We start from the raw sequence: 16,179 nt of genomic DNA, 5'->3' as shown, positions 1-16,179 counted from the left end.
TGTGTGACCCCTTTAATTTTGCCGTACTTAGTTGTGATGTCGTCGCCTTCTCTTGTTAGGACTTGCGTTTTTTCAAAAGAGATTTGTAGGCCGACTTTCTCGGCGCATTCTTTCAGGATTTCGATCTGTGTTTTTGCTGATGTTGGGTCATAGGTCAGTATCGCTAGGTCGTCTGCGAATGCTAGGTAAGGGATTTCCAGTCTTTTCCTTCCTAATGTGACTGGTCTCCAGGTGTTTTGTCTCCTGACTTCAGCTTCCCATTCGCTCATTACTTTGTCCAGGACGATGTTGAACAATAGCGGGGATAGTCCATCTCCTTGTCTTAGGCCAGTGTGGATTTCAAAGGGGTCCGAGATTTCGCCCATGAATTTGACTTTGGATTTTGTATTGGTTAGTGTCTGTTCGATTAGTCTTCGGGTCTTTTGGTCTATGCCTTTTTCTCTGAGGACTGAGTAAACGCCGCAAATTAAAAATGAGAAATATGTTTGCCATAAATGGTATATGTTCTGAAACAGTTAACAATAATCTATACTTAATACTGCCAGTATCAAAGACTCTGTGTTATATGGAGTCACTGAAACAGTCTAAGTGATTAACAGAAACTCTTTGGAGTGCGGACGAGCTTTCTGACGAGAGCAGTGGGCAGTAAATAAACGCGGTGGAAATGCGAGTGACGAAGGATGGAAGAATGTGTGGCTGTGACGCAGCGAATACGCGTGCAGCAATTTCTTGTGGTTGCGAGAGGCACACAAGTTGCAAAGGTTATTTTAAATGGTTCTCCGAGAGGATGAAAACGAAGAGTACTATCCAGCCACAGCAAGTACACTCTCAAAGGGAAAAAAAAACCTACGCACCACGAATGAATTGTCCGAGTGTGACGGATATCGGTAGATGTCACACACATGCAGAGAAAAAGCAAATGATTATAATTCCAGAAAACTAGGGTGCTTTACCTACGACACGGATATTCACAAATTAAGCAGGTCAGTAACGCGTTGGTCCACCTCTGGCCCCTGTACGAGCAGATATTCTGCCTGACATTGATTGACAGAGTTGTACGATGTCCTCCTCAGCGATATCGTCCAAATTCTTCCAATTGGCGTGTTGTACTGTCCTTGGGTAACAGAAGAAATATTGAATTTAATTGATGAAAGGAGGAAATATAAAAATGCAGTAAATAAAGCAGGCAAAAAGGAATACAAACGTGTCAAAACGAGATCGACTGGAAGTGCGAAGTGACTAAGCAGGGATGGCTAGAGGACAAATGTAAGGATGTAGAGGCTTATGTCACTAGGGGTAAGATAGATACTGCCTACAGCAAAATTAAAGAGACTTTTCATCTACATCTACATCTACATCCATACTCCGCAAGCCACCTGACGGTGTATGGCGGAGGGTACCCTGAGTACCTCTATCGGTTCTCCCTTCCATTCCAGTCTCGTATTGTTAGTGGAAGGAAGGATTGTCGGTATGCTTCTGTGTGGGCTCTAATCTCTCTAATTTTATCCTCATGGTCTCCTCGCGAGATATACGTAGGAGGGAGCAATATACTGCTTGACTCTTCGGTGAAGGTATGTTCTCGAGACTTTATCAAAAGCCCGTACCGAGCTACTGAGCGTCTCTCCTGCAGAGTCTTCCACTGGAGTTTATCTATCATCTCCGTAACGCTTTCGCGATTATTAAATGATCCTGTAACGAAGCGCGCTGCTCTCCGTTGGATCTTCTCTATCTCTTCTATCAATCCTATCTGGTACGTATCCCACACTGTTGAGCAGTATTCAAGCAGTGGGCGAACAAGCGTACTGTAACCTACTTCCTTTGTTTTCGGATTGCATTTCCTTAGGATTCTTCCAATGAATCTCAGTCTGGCATCTGCCTTACCGACGATCAACTTTATATGATCAATCCATTTTAAATCACTCCTAATGCGTACTCCCAGATAATTTATGGTATTAACTGCTTCCAGTTGCTGACCTGCTATTTTGTAGCTAAATGATAAAGGATCTATCTTTCTGTGTATTCGCAGCACATTACACTTGTCTACATTGAGATTCGGTTGCCGTTCCCTGCACCATGCGTCTATTCGCTGCAGGTCCTCCTGCATTTCAGTACAATTTTCCATTGTTACAACCTCTCGATACACCACAGCATCATCTGCAAAAAGCCTCAGTGAACTTCCGATGTCATCCACAAGGTCATTTATGTATATTGTGAACAGCAACGGTCCTATGACATTCCCCTGCGGCGCACCTGAAATCACTCTTCCTTCGGAAGACTTCTCTCCATTGAGAATGACATGCTGCGTTCTGTTATCTAGGAACTCTTCAATCAAATCACACAAATGGTCTGATAGTCCATATGCTCTTACTTTGTTCATTAAACGACTGTGGGGAACTGTATCGAACGCCTTGCGGAAGTCAAGAAACACGGCATCTACCTGTGAACCCGTGTCTATGGCTCTCTGAGTCTCGTGGACGAATAGCGCGAGCTGTGTTTCACACGACCGTCTTTTTCGAAACCCATGCTGATTCCTACAGAGTAGATTTCTTGTCTCCAGAAAAGTCTTTATACTCGAACACAATACGTGTTCCAAAATTCTACAACTGATCGACGTTGGAGATATACGTCTATAGTTCTGCACATCTGCTCTACGTCCCTTCTTGAAAACGGGGATGACCTGTGCCCTTTTCCAATCCTTTCGAACGCTACACTCTTCTAGAGACCTACGATACACCGCTGCAAGAAGGGAGGCAAGTTCCTTCGCGTACTCTGTGTAAAATTGAACTGGTATCCCATCAGGTCCAGCGGCCTTTCCCCTTCTGGGCGATTTTAATTGTTTCTCTATCCCTCTGTCGTCTATTTCGATATCTACCATTTTGTCATCCGTGCGACAATCTAGAGAAGGAACTACAGTGAAATCTTCCTGTATGAAACAACTTTGGAAAAAGACATTTAGTATTTCGGCCTTTAGTCTGTCATCCTCTGTTTCAGTACCATTTTGGTCACAGAGTGTCTGGACATTTTGTTTTGACCCACCTACCGCTTTGACATAAGACCAAAATTTATTAGGATTTTCTGCCAAGTCAGTACATAGAACTTTACTTTCGAATTCTTTGAACGCCTCTCGCATAGCCCTCCTCACACTACATTTCGCTTCGCGTAATTTTTGTTTGTCTGCAAGGCTTTGGCTATGTTTATGTTTGCTGTGAAGTTCCCTTTGCTTCCGCAGCAGTTTTCTAACTCGGTTGTTGCACCACGGTGGCTCTTTTCCATCTCTTACGATCTTGCTTGGCACATACTCATCTAACGCATATTGTACGATGGTTTTGAACTTTGTCCACTGATCCTCAACACTGTCTGTACTTGAGACAAAACTTTTGTGTTGAGCCGTCAGGTACTCTGTAATCCGCCTTTTGTCACTTTTGCTAAACAGAAAAATCTTCCTACCTTTTTTAATATTTCTATTTAGTGTCGTCGTAACTGCCGTCTGCTTCACGTCTGCTGTGCAGCGAGCTACCTTAATTTAAGTATTAACTTGTTTTTCTTACTTGTCACTTCTTCTTCCGTGTGTATTTGCTTTTAGGAAGCTTTAATTGTCGAGTGCTATTAATAGTTCCATAGATTTCGTGTTTGTTTTGAACACCTTCAGAGAGTCCCTTTAGTCAACCATAGTGCCATTAGTGCTAGTGTTTGTTTTCAATACAGTCCAGAGACAGGTAGTGCTATTTTCATTGTTTTCTACAAGAAGTGCCTAGCAACCACAGTTTAGTGAATAAACAGCCGCCTTTAGTGAATTAGCAGTCTAGTTAAAGGTTGATTAACTCTCTTCAGTAAATTGATTCCTTAGGATGGATAGGATGTGTGACTGCTGTGTACGGACGCAGGAGGAGCTGGCCACTGTTCGCGAACAGCTGAGCGTGTTGATGGTCGCGGTCAGCCGTCTTCAGGCTGCTGCCTCGGAGTGTAGCGGCAGTGGGGAGTCTGGTGCGTCCCAAGGTACACCCCAGGTGTTACTTCCTTCACCCACTGTCCCTGCTGTCGAGACATCTTCGCCGGTACCGGGCGCGGTTGGGCCACCCTCTCCCCAAGGGGAGTGGCGGGTTCAGCGGCGTTCGCGGCGCACGAGGCGGAGGGTCAATGTGGAGGCTGGCCGTGTGGCATCGCCCGCTCTGCCTGTGAGTGGACATGTATGTGGCTGCTCCTTCAGCAAGGTCCGAGCAGGCACACGGGGGGAGGGGTTTATTAGTTATTGGGAGCTCCAACGTTAGGCGGGTGATCGAGCCCCTTAGGGAAATAGCGGGAAGGTCGGGGAAGAAGGCCAGTGTTCACTCTGTCTGCTTGCCGAGGGGTCTCATCCGAGATGTGGAGGAGGCCCTACCGGCGGCGATAGAGAGCACTGGGTGCACCCGACTGCAAATTGTTGCTCATGTCGGCACCAATGACTCCTCCCGTCTGGGTTCAGAGGTCATCCTCAGTTCGTACAGGCGGTTGGCGGAATTGGTGAAGGCGGAAAGCCTCGCTCGCGGGGTGAAATCAGAGCTAACTATTTGTAGTATCGTTCCCAGAACCGATCGCAGTCCTCTGGTTTGGAGCCGAGTCGAAGGCTTAAATCAGAGGCTCAGACGATTCTGCGGAGATCTGGGGTGCAAATTTCTCGACCTCCGGTATCGGGTGGAGAAATGTAGGGTCCCCCTGAATAGGTCAGGCGTGCACTACACACCGGAAGCGGCTACAAGGATAGCGGAGTACGTGTGGATTGCACATGGGGGTTTTTTAGGTTAGAGAATCCACTCCCTAGGCCCGACAAGACGCCTCCTGAGACGCGGCAAGGTAGGAGTAGGCAAAATGCAACAGGGAATAACAATATTAATGTGCTAATAGTAAACAGCAGGAGCGTCTACAGAAAGGTCCCAGAACTGCTCTCATTAATAAACGGTCACAACGCCCATATAGTACTAGGGACAGAAAGCTGGTTGAAACCAGACGTAAACAGTAATGAAATCCTAAACTCAGATTGGAATGTTTACCGCAGAGACAGGCTGGACAGTGAAGGCGGAGGCGTGTTTATAGCGATAAGAAGTGCAATAGTATCGAAAGAAATTGACGGAGATCCGAAATGTGAAATGATTTGGGTTAAGGTCACGGTTAAAGCAGGCTCAGACATGGTAATTGGATGTCTCTATAAGCCCCCTGGCTCAGCAGCTGTTGTGCCTGAGCACCTGAAGGATAATTTGGAAAATATTTCGAGTAGATTTCCCCACCATGTTATAGTTCTGGGTGGAGATTTTAATTTGCCGGATATAGACTGGGAGACTCAGACGTTCATAACGGGTGGCAGGGACAAAGAATCCAGTGAAATTTTTTTAAGTGCTTTATCTGAAAACTACCTTGAGCAGTTAAACAGTGAACCGACTCGTGGCGATAACATATTAGACCTTCTGGTGACAAACAGACCCGAACTATTTGAAAAAGTTAACGCAGAACAGGGAATCAGCGATCATAAAGCGGTTACGGCATCGATGATTTCAGCCGTAAATAGGAATATTAAAAAGGGTAGGAAGATTTTTCTGTTTAGCAAAAGTGACAAAAGGCGGATTACAGAGTACCTGACGGCTCAACACAAAAGTTTTGTCTCAAGTACAGATAGTGTTGAGGATCAGTGGACAAAGTTCAAAACCATCGTACAATATGCGTTAGATGAGTATGTGCCAAGCAAGATCGTAAGAGATGGAAAAGAGCCACCGTGGTGCAACAACCGAGTTAGAAAACTGCTGCGGAAGCAAAGGGAACTTCACAGCAAACATAAACATAGCCAAAGCCTTGCAGACAAACAAAAATTACGCGAAGCGAAATGTAGTGTGAGGAGGGCTATGCGAGAGGCGTTCAAAGAATTCGAAAGTAAAGTTCTATGTACTGACTTGGCAGAAAATCCAAATAAATTTTGGTCTTATGTCAAAGCGGTAGGTGGGTCAAAACAAAATGTCCAGACACTCTGTGACCAAAATGGTACTGAAACAGAGGATGACAGACTAAAGGCCGAAATACTAAATGTCTTTTTCCAAAGTTGTTTCATACAGGAAGATTTCACTGTAGTTCCTTCTCTAGATTGTCGCACGGATGACAAAATGGTAGATATCGAAATAGACGACAGAGGGATAGAGAAACAATTAAAATCGCCCAGAAGGGGAAAGGCCGCTGGACCTGATGGGATACCAGTTCAATTTTACACAGAGCACGCGAAGGAACTTGCCACCCTTCTTGCAGCGGTGTATCGTAGGTCTCTAGAAGAGTGTAGCGTTCGAAAGGATTGGAAAAGGGCACAGGTCATCCCCGTTTTCAAGAAGGGACGTAGAGCAGATGTGCAGAACTATAGACGTATATCTCCAACGTCGATCAGTTGTAGAATTTTGGAACACGTATTGTGTTCGAGTATAAAGACTTTTCTGGAGACAAGAAATCTACTCTGTAGGAATCAGCATGGGTTTCGAAAAAGACGGTCGTGTGAAACACAGCTCGCGCTATTCGTCCACGAGACTCAGAGAGCCATAGACACGGGTTCACAGGTAGATGCCGTGTTTCTTGACTTCCGCAAGGCGTTCGATACAGTTCCCCACAGTCGTTTAATGAACAAAGTAAGAGCATATGGACTATCAGACCATTTGTGTGATTTGATTGAAGAGTTCCTAGATAACAGAACGTAGCATGTCATTCTCAATGGAGAGAAGTCTTCCGAAGGAAGAGTGATTTCAGGTGCGCCGCAGGGGAATGTCATAGGACCGTTGCTATTCACAATATACATAAATGACCTTGTGGATGACATCGGAAGTTCACTGAGGCTTTTTGCAGATGATGCTGTGGTATATCGAGAGGTTGTAACAATGGAAAATTGTACTGAAATGCAGGAGGACCTACAGTGAGTAGACGCATGGTGCAGGGAATGGCAATTGAATCTCAATGTAGACAAGTGTAACGTGCTGCGAATACATAGAAAGATAGTTTCCTTATCATTTAACTACAAAATAGCAGGTCAGCAACTGGAAGCAGTTAATACCATAAATTATCTGGGAGTACGCATTAGGAGTGATTTAAAATGGAATGATCATATAATGTTGATCGTCGGTAAGGCAGATGCCAGACTGAGATTCATTGGAAGAATCCTAAGGAAATGCAATCCGAAAACAAAGGAAGTAGGTTACAGTACGCTTGTTCGCCCACTGCTTGAATACTGCTCAGCAGTGTGGGATCCGTACCAAGTAGGGTTGATAGAAGAGATAGAGAAGATCCAACGGAGAGCAACGCGCTTCGTTACAGGATCATTTAGTAATCGCGAAAGCGTTACGGAGATGATAAATAAACTCCAGTGGAAGACTCTGCAGGAGAGACGCTCAGTGGCTCGGTACGGGCTTTTGTCAAAGTTTCGAGAACATACCTTCACCGAAGAGTCAAGCAGTATATTGCTCCCTCCTACGTATATCTCGCGAAGAGACCATGAGGTTAAAATCAGAGAGATTAGAGCCCACACAGAGGCATACCGACAATCCTTCTTTCCACGAACAATACGAGACTGGAATAGAAGGGAGAACCGATAGCGGTACTCAAGGTACCCTCCGCCACACACCGTCAGGTGGCTTGCGGGGTATGGATGTAGATGAAATCATCGATGCAGTAACAGCTTTATGATCGCTGATTCCCTGTTCTGAGTTAACTGTTTCAAATAGTTCGGGTCTGTTTGTCACCAGAAGGTCTAATATGTTATTGCCACGTGTCGGTTCTCTGTTTAACTGCTCAAGGTAGTTTTCACATAAAGCACTTAAAAAAATTTCACTGGATTCTTTGTCCCTGCCACCCGTTATGAACGTTTGAGTCATTCAGTCTATGTCTGGCAAATTAAAATCTCCAAACAGAACCATAACATGGTGGGGAAATCTACTCGAAATATTATCCAAATGATCCTTCAGGTGCTCAGGCACAACAGCTGCTGAGCCAGGGGGCCTATTGAGACATCCAATTACCATGTCTGGGCCTGCTTTAACCGTGACCTTCACCCAAATTATTTCACATTTCGGATCTCCGTCAATTTCCTTCGATACTATTGCTGGAGAAAAGAGCCACTGGGATGAATATCAAGAGCTCAGCTGGAAACCCAGTTCTAAGCAAAGAAGGGAAAGCAGAAAGGTGGAAGGAGTATATAGAGGTTCCATACAAAGGCGATGTACGTGAGGACAATATTATAGAAATGGAAGAGCATGTAGGTGAAGATGGAATGGGAGACAAGATACTGCGTGAAGAGTTTGTCAGACCTAAGTCGAAATAAGGCCCCGGGAGTAGACAACATTCCATTAGAACTGCTGACGGCCTTGGGAGAGCCAGTCCTGACAAAACTCTACCATCTGGTGAGCAAGATGTATGAGACAGGCGAAATACCCTCAGACTTCAAGAAGAATACTGTAGTGTTTACAGATTGCCAACACTACGCACATTATTTAAGGGAGGCGGCCATTAAGCAAGCAGGCGGACTTGATGGTCTGAAACAGGATACTTAATGAATGCTATAAAGAAAAGTACGTAGCTTCTGGAATACTTAACTTTAATCCATCCTTGTTGTATACATCGCTCTTGACGATACAAGTGAGACTCTTTAGATACAAGCTATGTAAGGCTAATGGCGCCTTGCTAGGTCGTAGCCATTGACTTAGCTGAAGGCTATTCTAACTATCTGCTCGGCAAAGGAGCGAGGCTTCGTCAGTGTAGTCGCTAGCTACGTCGTCCGTACAACTGGGGCGAGTGCTAGTCCGTATCTCGAGACCTGCCTTGTGGTGGCGCTCGGTCTGCGATCACACAGTGGCGACACGCAGGTCCGACATGTACTAATGGACCGCGGTCGATTTAAAGCTACCACCTAGCAAGTGTGGTTTCTGGCGGTGACACCACAAATACAATAATTCCAATCCCAAAGAAAGCAGGTGTTCACAGATGTGAAAATTACCGAACTATCAGTTTAATAAGTCACAGCTGCAAAATACTAACGCGAATACTTTACACAAGATTGGAAAAACTGGTAGAAGCTGACCTCGTGGAAGATCAGTTTGGATTCCGTAGAAATGTTGGCACACGTGAGGCAGTACTGACCTTACGACTTATCTTAGAAGAAAGATTAAAGAAAGGCAAACCTACGTTTGTAGCATTTATAGACTTAGAGAAAGCTTTTGACAATGTTGACTGGAATACTCTATCAAATTCTAAAGGTGGCAGGGGTAAAATACAGGGAGCGGAAGGCTATTTGCAATTTGTACAGAAACCAGATGGCAGTTATAAGAGTCGAGGGGCATGAAAGGGAAGCAGTGGTTGGGAAGGGAGTGAGACAGGATTGTAGCCTCTTCCCGATGTTATTCAGTCCGTTTATTGAGCAAGCAGTAAAGGAAACAAAAGAAAAATGCGGAGTGGGTATTAAAATCCATGGAAATGAAAACTTTGGGATTCACTGATGACATTGTAATTCTGTCAGAGACAGCAAAGGACCTGGAAGAACAGTTGAACGGTGTGGACAGTGTCTTGAAAGGAGGCTGTAAGATGAACGTCAAAAAAGAAAAACGAGGATAAAGGAATGCAGTCTAATTAAATCAGGTGATTCTGAAGGAATTATATTATGAAATGAGATAATTAAAGTAGTAGATGAGTCTTGCTATTTGGGGATCGAAATACCTGATGATGGTCGAGGTAGGGAGGATATCAAATGTGGATTGCCAATGGCAAGAAAAGCGTTTCTGAAGAAGAGGAATTTATTAACATCGAGTATAGATTTAAGTGTCAGGAAGTCGTTTCTGAAAGTATTTGTATGGAGTGTAGCCATGTATGGAAGTGAAACATGGACGATAAATAGTTTGGACGAGAAGAGAATAGAAGTTTTCGAAATGTGGTGCTACAGAAGAATGCTGAAGATTTTATGGATAGATCACATAAGTAATGAGGAGGTATTGAATAGAATTGGGGAGAAGAGGAGTTTGAGGCACAATTTGACAAGAAGACGGGACCGGTTGGTAGGACAAGTTCTGAGGCAACAAGGGATCACAAATTTAGCATTGGAGGGCAGCGTGGAGGGTAAAAATCGTAGAGGGAGACGAAGAGATGAATACACTAAGCAGATTCAGAAGGCTGTGGGTTGTAGTAAGTACTGGGAGATGAAGAAGCTTGCACAGGATAGAGTAGCATGGAGAACCGCATCAAACCAGTGTCGGGACTGAAGACCACAACAACAACACTGTCAAAATCACGAGCTGTTTGGAGGGCCCTGTCCACAATGATCCAAAAGTTCTCATTTGGGTTCAGACTCGGCGACCTTGCTGGCCAAAGGTGTAGAAACTCTCGTCATTTGTAGAAACTCCCGTCATTTGTAGAAACTCTCGTCATTTTCGGGCAGCCATTACCTTGGTGGGCAACCAAAGGGGTCTTGCTATGGAAACCAATGGCGCCGAGACCATCATTCATGGTTGTCGGGCCGTATGGCGGGTGATAGTTGGGTTGGTATCCCACCACCCTGCAGGGCGTCTCCGGAGAGGTCTGCGCTGGTCATCGGGGCGTGTTCATAGCGGTAATTATCTCTGAAGACAGTTCTACTCCAGCCAACGAGATTCCAAAGGAGACGTGTGTGGAGAGGCCCCAGCCAGCAGTGGGCTATCAACCATCTATCAGGGCTGATGGCCTGGGGTGCTATGTCTTGATGGCCTGGGGTACCATGTCTTTTCATAGCAAGACCCCTTTGGTTGCTACATGTGGCACCCTTGTAGCACATCGGTACGTCGACGATATTCTACGCCATGTTTACTTGCCCTTAACGCTGGTCTTACATTTCTGCAATATCATGCCCGTCCGCACACGACAAAAGTGTCTACCGCTTGTCTTTGAGATTGCAATCTCCATCTTGGCCGGCGAGGTCGCCGGGTGTCTTCCCAGTTGGGAACGGTTGGAGCATTATGGGCGGGGCCCTCTAATCATCTCGGGATTTCGACGATCTAATCCGCCAATTGGACCGAATTTGTCACGATGTTCCTCAGAAGGACAACCAACCACTCTGTCAAACAGTGCCAGAGAGGTACCAACGCGGTATTGACTTGCTCATTTTTTTCTGAGTGACATTAGCAAGTCATTATTGCCCGAAACAGGAGTCATGTAATGTTCCGAGTGTCATATTGTGAATGAAAAAATTTATTAATGTAAAGGGCAATAACTTTGCTAGAAAATAAAACCAAATTTTTCTTAAGTTTGAAGTTTGTGTCATTGCTAATTAATCAAACATTTTTGAGCTGCAACAATAACAACTAAGTTTTGAAATGAGTATTTAAAATAACTGTTGAAATCATTGAATCTGGTGGGTTATCGTAGTTTGTTCTTACCCAGTTGTACTACTTAATTTTATGTGCTTTTGTAACTTTATCTATCGATTTCTTGTCTGCCATACTCCAGTACTGCGATAGTATTTTACTGTTACTTTGAAATCGCTAACGTGTAAGTGAAATAAGATTATTTGAAAAAGCTTTATTCACAAAAATTATCAACAGTGAAGACTGGAGTGAGGTCGCGTTATGTCGTTATTATCGCATCGCATACTACTGTGATTCCTTTAGATTTCATTTCGTTTATGATAATGGTGATGACGAAGATGATAATGATGATGATGATGATGACGGTGGTGGTGGTGGTGGTGACATCATTTACATATATAGTTTCTCCTCTGTTTTCATGTTTCTTTTTCCTCTGTTTTCTTACGTAATGGATTGGCAGCCACGATAAACATTTGAAAAATCGTTATATGGCATTCTGATCACAGCTACTACTTGCATTCAGATTCGCTTGGAAATTAATTTGTATTAATTGGCGGGCTTACGGGGAAACTGATTAACTATTTTTCTGTCGTCACGTGATAACTTATGTCTTACTCAAAGCCTTACCTCTAGATCCGCTACAGGTCGGTTCTCTTTTTAGCTTCATGTTTACTAAGTATCTTTTTCTTCGAAACATAACATTATTATCTTCGGCGTGTGAAATTCAACGAACATGTCATGTCTTTTCTCTACGATATCATGATATCTACGTACAATATTGCTGGTAATCTGTTTCAAATGACTCCATGCTTTCCTTTGCGTATTTCGGACTATTTAAATTGTAGCACAATAGTATTAATTCTTTAATTCAGTAAATGTGGCCGCTTTCAAAGCCAGTGAGCGTTGGTGACAACAGTGCTGCAAACTGTTTGCCTTCCTTAGAAATGTGCTGTTTTCCTATATGTATACTGCTCTAGGCATATAACTGCGATTCGTTACAGAGCACTGCAAAGGGTTTAAATTGTTGAAGAAATTGAAAAAAAAAAAAAACAAGACAGGTGCGAATAGCAATCGCGCACTAAGGGTTCCGTACAAACTTAATTACGTATATGGACAGTTCATCCATCCCGAGAATCGAGAATCCAGACGATTTTTGCCTGTTATCGACATTGCTACGGTCCCAGGGATTCCAAAACTTTCGAGAATGTTTTACTTTCAGGTTTAAAGCGAATAACAAATGACGAAAGAAATATTTTTTTCGTGTGATATAATTACAAATTTACAATTTTAGATTTTTCCCTTATTTTTACTATGAAAGTTTTCTTCTCGCCAAAATGCATGATTCTAGACCAAGGGGAAGTAGTTTATAGGTTTTAATGAGTGAGTTAGCGAGTTTCAAAATAAGTGACATAAATGGCCGTATATTTTGATTGAATTGATTTAGTACCTAACGTTTATTATACCGCCAAGGCACCACAGGCTTTAGTATGTCACATAAATTTCAATTTGATACGTCTACCAGTTCATGAAAAATAGACGTCTTAACAGGTGGACGAAAGAGAGACCGTCAGCAAACAACAAAAAATGTTTTCCTATGATATAATTTCAATTTAACTATTTTTCGGATTATTTTTCCTGCGGTTGTAGTGTAAACCTTGTTTCTCGGCAAACATGATTCTACGTCAATAGGAAGCACCATGTTGCCTTTGATGAGTGAGTTTGCGAGTATCAAAATGTGCGGCATAAATGGTCGTATCTTTTGGCTGCCTTGGCTTAGAACCTTACATCTATACTCATGCTCATAAATTAAGGATAACTGCAGAAAGTGGTGCCACACAACGTGGCACTACACAAAACTGGCGCTAATAGCATAGGCACATAGGGAACACACACGACAAGTCCACGGTACTGGTGATAAGTTGAGAAAGCCGTCCCGAAACAGACGTGCTACAAAACGCCGCTGTTTCCTGCGCATGTACCCCGACATCAATATGGGATATGATCACCATGCGCACTTACACAGGCCGCACAACGGGTTGGCATACTCTGGATCAGTTGTTTGAGCAGCTGCTGGGGTATAGCCTCCCATTCTTGCACCAGTGCCTGTCGGAGCTCCTGAAGTGTCGTAGGGGTTTGAAGACGTGCAGCGATACGTCGACCGAGAACAGCCCAGACGTGCTCGAGGGGGTTTAGGTCTGCAGAACGGGCAGGCCACTCCATTCGCCTGACATCTTCTGTTTCAAGGTACTGCTCCACGATGGCAGCTCGGTGGGGCCGTGCGTTAGCATCCATCAGGAGGGAGGTAGGACCCACTGCACCCCTGGAAAGGCGGACATACTGATTCATAACGACGTCCTGATACACCTGACCTGTTACAGTTCCTCTGTCAAAGACATGCAGGGGTGTACGTGCACCAATCGTAATCCCACCCCACACCATCAAACCACGATCTCCATACATGTCCCTTTCAAGGACATTAAGCGTTTGGTATCTGGTTCCTGGTTCACGCCAGATGAAAATCCGGCGAGACTCACTTTTTAGACTATACCTGGACTCGTCCGTGAACATAACCTGGGACCACTGTTCCAATGACCATGTACTGTGTTCTTGACACCAGGCTTTACTTGCTCTCTTGTGACCAGGGGTCAGTGGGACGCACCTTGCAGGTCTCCGGGCGAATAAACCATGTCTGTTCAGTTGTCCGTAGACTGTGTGTCTGGAGACAACTGTTCCTGTGGCTGCAGTAAGGTCCCGAGCAAGGCTACCTGCAGTACTCCGTGGCCGCCCACAGGCACTGATGGTGAGATATCGGTCTTCTTATGCTGTTGTACACTCTGTACTGTAGCGCCTGGACACGTTTCCTGTCTGCGGGAATCGTTGCCATAATCTTGAGATCACACTTTGTGGTACACGGAGGGCCCGTGCTACGACCTGCTGTGTTTGACAAGTCTCCAATCGCCGTAGTATTTTACCCCTCATAACGTCATCAATATGTGTTCTTTGAGCCATTTTCAACACACAGTCACCAGTAGCACTTCTCCAAACGTCTGCACACTTACAGCACCGTACTCTGACATGCTCCAACACACCTCTGCGTATGTGGACTGCTGCCAGCGCCACCGTGCGACGACCGCAGGTCAAATGCACCGCATAATCATACCCCGAGGTGATTTAAACCCGCAAACCGCTTACCAGAGCGTTGTTTCACCATGTATCAGCATTATCCTTAATTTATGATCATGACTGTATTATACTGCCTGTTGTGGGCTGGCAGGAGAGCCCACAGGATTTTTAGAGGAAGCCGAAAGGCACGCGTTTTAGCTCACGCAGGCTGGCGTGAGGTCTGGAACAGGACAAGGAATTTAGACTTCAGAAAAAAAGGAGGTAACTGGTGGAATACTTAACTTTAATCCATTAATGTTGAACGTATCTCTTGTCTGTACATTATTTACAATATCAGTAGTAACTGAACATGGCGTCTTGCTGGGTCGTAGCAAATGACGTAGCTGAAGGCTATGCTAACTATCGTCTCGGCAAATGAGAGCGTAATTTGTCAGTGAACCATCACTAGCAAAGTCGGCTGTACAACTGGGGCGAGTGCTAGGAAGTCTCTCTAGACCTGCCGTGTGGCGGCGCTCGGTCTGCAATCACTGACAGTGGCGACACGCGGGTCCGACGTATACTAACGGACCGCGGCCGATTTAAAGGCTACCACCTAGCAAGTGTGGTGTCTGGCGGTGACACCACACTGCCAACAAACTATGGACCTTAGTAGGTGACAAAAATTTTAACGTGATACGTCTATCCCTTCCTAAGAAAAAGCTGTCTTAACAGACGGACGGTCCGAAAACAAGTGAAAATTTTATTTCATGTGATATAGTTATAAATTAACAACTTTTTATTTTACGCTTACTCGTACTGTAAAATCTTTCTTCTTGTCAAATTTCATGAATCTAGACCAGCCGGAAGCACCCTACAGGTTTTGATGAGTGAGTTTGCGAGTTTAAAAATATGTGACTTCCATGGCCGTATATCTTGACAGCATTGTCTTAAAAGATAATATTTATTGCACCACCAAGGACCATAGAAACTTCAGGCCGCACGACGGACAAATCAGCGCAGACAGTATTTCATTCTTTCATTCTACACTGAAGAGGCAAAGAAATTGGTACACCTGCCTAAAATCGTGTAGGCTGCCCGCGAACACGCAGAAGTGCCGCAACACGACGTGGCATGGACTTAACTATGTTTGGTGGCCAGTGGAAGTGTTTAAACTCTGAAGAGTGTTCCTCGAGCCACTCTGTAGTAATTCTGGACGTGTGGCGTGTCGTACTGTACTGCTGGAATTTCCCAAGTCCATCGGAATGTACAATGGACATGAAGGAATGCAGGTAATCAGACAGGATGCTTATGTACGTGTCAGTTGCCAGAGTCGTATCTAGACGTATCCGGGGTCCCATATCACTCCAACTACACACGCCCCACGACATTACATAGCCTCCACCAGCTTGAACAGTCTCCTGCTGATATGCAGGGTCCATGTATTCATGAGGGTGTCTCCATACCCATGCACTTCCATCCGCTCGATACCATTTGAAACGAGACTTGTCTGATCAGGCAACATGTTACCAGCTATCGATAGCCCAGTAGAAGGGCGCAGGCGAGGCGTAAAGCTTTGTGGTGTGCAGTCATCAAGCGTACACGAGTGAGTCTTTGGCTCCGAAAGCCCTTATCGATGATGTTTCGTTGAACGGTTCGCACCCTGATACTTGTTGATGGCCCAGCTCAAAAGTGGATCTAAGCACTGTGGGACTTAACATCTGAGGTCATCAGTCCCCTAACTTAGAACTTCTTAAACCTA

Source organism: Schistocerca americana, chromosome 6 (genome assembly GCF_021461395.2).
Source record: "Schistocerca americana isolate TAMUIC-IGC-003095 chromosome 6, iqSchAmer2.1, whole genome shotgun sequence".
Taxonomy (NCBI): Eukaryota; Metazoa; Arthropoda; class Insecta; order Orthoptera; family Acrididae; genus Schistocerca; species Schistocerca americana.
This window is presented reverse-complemented; position numbering follows the sequence as displayed.